We start from the raw sequence: 6934 nt of genomic DNA on the forward strand, positions 1-6934 counted from the left end.
AGTGAACTTGGTCCGATTACTTAGGAGAAGATTGGGCTTGGTCCGATCGCTCAGGTTAATTCTGCCTACTTTGTTCTTTAGCTTTGATCCTGGCAATAATCTTTTGAGCATGTTCGCCTTGAGAAATTAGTTGCCTCTAGGAACGGCATTCTACAACTCCTATTCGGGCTAGGAGGTCCGTTTGCAAGTTGTGTCGGTGGGTCTCTACCAGTGTAGACTGTGTCATACCTGACGAACATCGCAGAGCCATGTTTCGAAACCTCTTGACGAAGGCTTTGACAGACTCCCTCTTCTTCTGCTTAGTGGCGAGAAGAGTATGGATGGAGACTTCTGTATCCTCTTCAAAGAATCTTGATAGGAAGAGTCTCTCTAGATTTGTTCACTTTTGGATACATCCGTCAGGCAGTTTCCTGAACCATTCAAAGGCAACTCCCTTGAGGGTGCCAATGAACAATCGAGCCAGTATGGCATTGTTTGATATCATATTCCGAGTCTGTGACTTGAAATGATAGATATGTTGGTTCGGTGATCCCGTACCGTCAAAAGTTTGTAGCATCGGGACCTCAAACTTTGGAGGATAAGGGGTTGTATCCCATTCGGCAGGATAGGGTCTGAAAACTCCCTTGTCTTGGAGCTCGCTTCTATTAGCAATGGCATTTAGGCAGGCTTCTAATTCTTCCATTTTGACAGACTGGAGATTCTGCTCGTTCTCCATCTCTCTTCCTTCATCAGAGGAAGATTCCAAGTTGTGGGCTTCTTGGTCAGAAGTCATGTCATCAACAACTTTTCCTTTCCCTTTGCTTGTGTGAAGTCGGGATGAAGACGTTTTTCCTCTTCGGGAGGATTCTTGCCTAGATGGCAAATCTGTCTCCTGAGATTTGGTCTTGTCTGCGACGAGTTGAGTCAACAGGGCTATGAGTTCATTGATGGCCTCCTGCTGAGATTTGAGCATGGCCTCTTGCTCATCAAGTCTCTTTGCGAGATCTTCATGGTTTCCCGTCATATAAACGGAGCTCTCATGTTCAACAAAATAGCTTGATGATTGGGACTCTGCAATGGCTGAGTGTTCATCATCGAAATTGGTTCCTCTAGCTAGACTCCGATAGTTGACAGGGGGAATGGCTCCTATTCGCGTCCGAGTGTGTCGGTAGACTCCTTCAAACTCGTTAGTGATTTCTCTAATGGTCGGTGAATGACTTGTCTCAGAGTCATCGGAGCTAGGACCTGAGGTTATCCCTCTACCGATCACATTGATAGTGACTCCAGGATACTCTGTCTCTAGAGATTTCTTCTTGTGCGAATGTTGTTGTTGGTTGGGCAAGGCAACATTCGTTAATTAGTCGAACACCAATGTTTTGGCCGCATATGAGCAGCATTGACATTTTGAGAGGACTGTAGGAATCAGTCGTTCACGTTGGAATGAATGAATGACCTGTTGTATCGGTCTTTCTCTCGATATGAACTCTTTCAAATCTGTTGTAAAGATTCAAAGAAAATCACTCACTGATCGTGAGGTTTGAGCTGGAACCCCCAGTCCATGATTGGACAGGACTGGCTCTTGGTGAACATGGATCTGGTTGAGATGCCTTGAATTCATGAACTTTTTATATCTGCCCCTCAACCTTGTCGTGCTACGCAGAGTATTCGGGGGTCGCGTTTGGTACTTGGGACGCGAGGGTCACATTTTGGTTTGGCAACATGAGGATCGCATTATTCATCATCCCCGCGAGGGTCGTGTTTTGATTGGGAAACGTAAAGTTGAAGTTCGCGTTTAACGAAGGCTTGAGGTCCGTGTTTTTGCTGTAAAACACGCCATTGAGGGCCACGTTCAGTCTGGTTCTCGCGAAGCTCATGTTTGGGCTCATAAACGCGAGGCTTATGTTCTAAAGTAGAAACACGAAGCTCAGGGTCGCGTTTAGGCTCACGAACATGAAGCTCGCATTGGTTGGGGGATCGACTTTCTTGGAGTTGTGCTGACGCTAAGTCTTCTCCTTCAGAGAAGGGACTGTATGAACAGTGCAACCCCTAGGGGAGACAACCCTTTGATGAGTCGGCCACAACTAGAGCGTTAGTCTCCTTAAAAACTTTGTGGATCTTATGCATAGCCTTGGGGCTAAGGGATCCGGAGGAGAGGGCCTCCTCGAACTTGGCTTGATCAAACTCGATGATCAGAGTTTCGACAGTCGTTCCAGTAAGATGAACATCGGATTGCGCCACCACTTCTTCATCAGAGAAGCTTGTCCCCAACGGAGTCGCCATCTTTTGTTTGTGGAAAATTTTGATGTAAAAGAAATGTAAGAAAAATTGATTTGTATTCTCTCAAAATCGATTACAATTTGGATTCCGATTACAAAAGAGAGGAGAATGAATTTGATTCTCCCCTTTGTTTAAAAACTTGGTTCTTCACGGTGGCGATGGAGTGCCTCCCTCGAATGCTCGCGTTAAGTTTGCTCTCCGTTGACGATCAGAATATCTTGATTCACTGGAACGATGTCTTTTCCTCACGATTAGACGTTGTGGAGAACTTGCGTGGCAAGTTTTAGAACTCTGGACGAATTGATAACTCTGAATGAGTTTGAACTCTTGAAAAAGAGTTGATTTAACCGAATGTCAGTTATAAGCCAAGGATGAAGAAGCTCCTCCTTGCCGAACATTGAAGATGATCTTCCTTGGAGGATGATGTCGATCTCCTCAAAAGCTCGCCCAATGATCTCTCATGTTGCTACCAAATCGAGAGCCAAATCCCCTCTGCTCAAACCCCTGAACTGAATTAATTTTTAGTTATATATAGAGGATTAAGGGGGTGTAACTACCCTCTTAAATCACACTTAAGTAGGGTGTAACCGCCCTCCAAATATGGGAAACAGTTTTTGAAACTGTTCATGGGTTTAAGGGGTGTGATTCCCCCTAAAATCTCTCCATAATGGGGTGTAACTGTCCCTATTAAGTGGAGATACGATTTTAAAACCGTTCAGATTCTGCTTGAACCAGTCAAACATAAAAACGCGGGTCTGACCCTAGCGTTTTGATGTTGCAGCGCAAGTTTGACCCCAGCATTGTGATGTTGCAACGCAGGTTCGACCCCAGCGTTTTGATGTTGCAACACGGGTTCAAACCTCGCATTTTGATGTTGCAATGCGGGTTCAAACCTCGCACTTTGATGTCGCAACGCGGGTTCGACCCTAGCGTTTTAATGTTGACACACGCGGGTCCGACCCCAGCGTTTTGGTGTTGATGCGCAGGGATGACCCCTTTGTTTTGGTCTTAGAGCACGGTGATGAGCTCCCCGCCTTGCTTCGAAGAGATTATCAACAAGTAATCTCTTTTGTCATAGCGATGCAAAGATCATTGTCTTGTAATCTTCATCTTGGCTCTTTGAGAATATGAGAGTCGTCAGATTGTAACTCCCGATGTTGATTGTGAAGGCTTCTGGAAGTCGTCAGATTGTAACTTCCATCATTGGTGTTTTGATGGGGATCAGCTATCTATTGTGATTTTTAGACAGCCTACAATCATCACCCTGGGTACACTATGTATATGTTGAAGGAATGTCGTAAATTCACCGGAGATGAACTGCGAATGCACTAGAAGTATGCCGGAGGAGACCCTTTGTGTGAGACAGTGTCCACTGTCTCACGTATGCAAGACAGTATCAACTGTCTCGCTCAAAGGGAACATTGTCGGGTCGAGGTTTTTTAAGTTTGAGGAGGTTGATCTTTTGAGGCTTCGTTTAACCGCCTCTTTGAGTTCGAATTGTTGTCAAAAACCCTTTAAATAGAGATTAAACCCTTTTCTCCTTCTTCTTCTTCTTCATCTTTGATCGAAAAGAGAGCATTTCCCTTTAGGGTTTCAAAGGTACTTCGAGGTTTTGACTTTTCTTTCCTTGTTTTTCTCCACTGAGCATTAGTGTTCTTTGATCCTTGATCAAAACCGAACTAGGGTTCTCGATCTCGGGTTATCTTGGGCCGTTGTTTGAGTTTAGCCACAAAACCCCAGCTTTCCACTAAGATTTCGGCTAAAAAATCCTCTTTTGATCATGTCTCCAAAAAGATTAAGGGTTCCCAAGGGCAAATCAGTTGCCCAATCATCTGAGAGGGAGGAGACCGCCTCTTCGTCTTTCAGAGGTGAGATTTTACCCTTTAATCAATTTAAAAATAATTATGGTTTTGCATTATTTGCTCTCCTTCAAGAGGCATTCGGGAAGAGCTGACGTCCTCCTTTGCGATGATCGATGCTTAATCGGAGTGTTTTGCTTGGCCAAAACACATCCTAAGGCAAAAAGGATAGTTTCATACGCAACTTGCAAGATAGGGTACACTCCTGCAATTTGTGGGACAGTGTACATTGTCTTGCATATGCGAGACAGTTGTGGCTGTCTCGCAAACTGCAAGAAAGTAACTCTGTCTCGCAAGTTTGCAAGATTAGTTTAACTCCTTTTTTACCTTAGAAGCTCTCTTTAACTTCATCTGATATACTTCCTTTTGTTCTTTGCAGTTAATTTCTCATTCACAACTTTTTCTAGCAGAGAAGTGCTCGGTCATGATGACATTGTTTATGCTTCTTCTGACGAGGGGCGTTTACTCAGAGAGACTCCTTAATTTGATGTGAATAGCCTAGAAGATGTCCTCGAGCTTGTGCAGAAAGGGGGTCGTCGAACATTGCACCAGTTGATCAGGGATGAACCTCTCACTAACGATCAAGAATCGACTAGGCCATTGAAGAAACCAAACTATCTGTTTGTGACTTTGTTGAAGATCCTAAGAGTCTTTCTTATGGCTTAGAGAATTGGTTCAATGAGTATGATGGAGCCTTCTGATTCCTCCATCCAATTCCTCGACATTATTCTCTCATAGAACTCAGGAATTTGGCGGTGAAAAGGGAGATGTCTTGGTGTCTGAATGGAGACCATGAACGTATACATTGTGGGTTCATTAGCAAAGACAATAAGACTCCTAGCTCAAGTGATCGGGCTTCCATCCGTGGACTTCACCTTGGAGTATTGAGACAAGACAGTGTGTCGAAGAATGAACTGATGATAAAGGCTAACGCTATGAAGAATCGTCTCTCTCGTTTGGGTAAAGGCTGCCTATCAAGAGATATTGGTGCTCTAGCTGGGTCCACTCATCTATCGATAAATGGTGGACAAGAATGACCAGTTATGTACTCAGACGTTGGGGTAAGGAATTAGCTGATAATGGATTATATATCCCGAACTAAGCCAGCATGTATGGTCTCCCAATAAGCATAGACCACTTCTTCGCCTTGTTTGAAATCTATAATCCAGAAACAAACAACATTTTCACTAAGCATAGAGAGTTAGGTCTTCCTCTTCATAAAATGATGAAGGTATATGGATTACCGATAGGGGATATACCATATAAAGAATAATTTCCCACCACCTATCTCGTGACATTCTCTGGGAGTTGACCTGTCACTATCAAACTGCTATGGTGGGGATTGATGTGAAACCAAAGAAGTTTTCATAAGTTAGCTTGAAGCAATTCGTCGATTACCTCTTCAAGAACCTTGAGGATCCTTCCAGTAATGAGGTCTGTGAGTCACCTCCTTTAAACCCATCTGACATCAATAAGATGATAGCAAAGATTAATGCTCAATCCTATACCACTAGCTCAGCCGAATGCTAATTTCCAAGGGGTACAAAGTTTGAGACCTTCTTATGGCATGCTCAGACGAAGATTAAGTCGGCGACTCTTCTAGCGGGGTACTTAGCTATATGGCTAAAGAAGTACATGGTGATTCATCAAGTTTCTGAAGCACTACCTATTGAAGTTTTGTACCCAGTTATCCAATTAGTGATGGGACGCAAGCTTTCTTTGCTCCTGGCCATGATCGTCGATATCCACATCAGGCTTCGTTACTTGGCCACAAAATTCACATAAGAAGTGAGTAAGCCTTCAAGTGAGATTCCCACTTCTAAAGTAGAACTGTCGTACACCTATTTGATGGCATAGCTTATCCTCCATCGGCCTGACCTAATGATGGTGCCTAAGATTGTCGATCCAGACCTTCCTCTACTGTAAATCTTAGAGGAGTGTAAGTGGGTGACAAGACAATAGCATGAGGTGATAGAGCAGTTCAAAATTCATAAGTGCTGGGAGTATTTCAAGTGTTTCCCTCAGATCTCAGGTACTTATAATGAGTTGCTTATTGTTAAATAGGAATTAAGGAAGAAAAAGAATGTTCTAGATGTAGGGTGCTTTCGCTGGCTGATGAACATTCGTCCTGACTATTTGGTTTTTCGGGTGAAGAACATCTACATCATTGAACCTTACTTCCCTTGTAGGTTCGCTCATCAGTTTGGTTACGATTAACTATAAGTTGGGAACCCGAATAAGAAGTTGAAGATTTGTGGCGGTCTAATTGATGGTTCCTGGGCGTGGTTCTGGAGTGTAATCGGTTGTACGGATGCCAGGTTTAGCCTCCCTATTGCCAAGCCTCAGTTGCAAACAATATTCTTATGTTGCCAATGGCTCATAGTTGCCAATACACCCACAAAGAAGAAGAAAATTTTGGAGCTAGAGCGGAGAAAGCATCAACGCTTGCCTCCGAAGTAGTTCTAGAAGCTGGATCTTCTAGAAAAGGAAATAAGCTTGCTAAGTTTGAAGAAGATCTTTCGATAGACAAAGCTGGGACCCTTGAAGAAGATGGAGATGAAAGTACTGAGGCCAGGGTGACGAAGAGGAAGATATTATAGGACTCCCACCTATGTTTTTCTCAAGAGGGGGTGTTATTTCACCTATCACCCATAGGACTCATCATTCTGACCAGTCCAAATCTCCGTATGAAGCTCTATCTCCTTCTCATTCCAAGGGGAAGGATTTTGCGAAGAAGCCCTCTCATAAAGAGAGAGTTGTCCTCACATATCCCCACCAAATTACTATAGAGGTTCATGATAGCGATCAGAAGAAGAGAA

Source organism: Asparagus officinalis, chromosome 6 (assembly GCF_001876935.1).
Source record: "Asparagus officinalis chromosome 6, Aspof.V1, whole genome shotgun sequence".
NCBI classification, from domain to species: Eukaryota; Viridiplantae; Streptophyta; class Magnoliopsida; order Asparagales; family Asparagaceae; genus Asparagus; species Asparagus officinalis.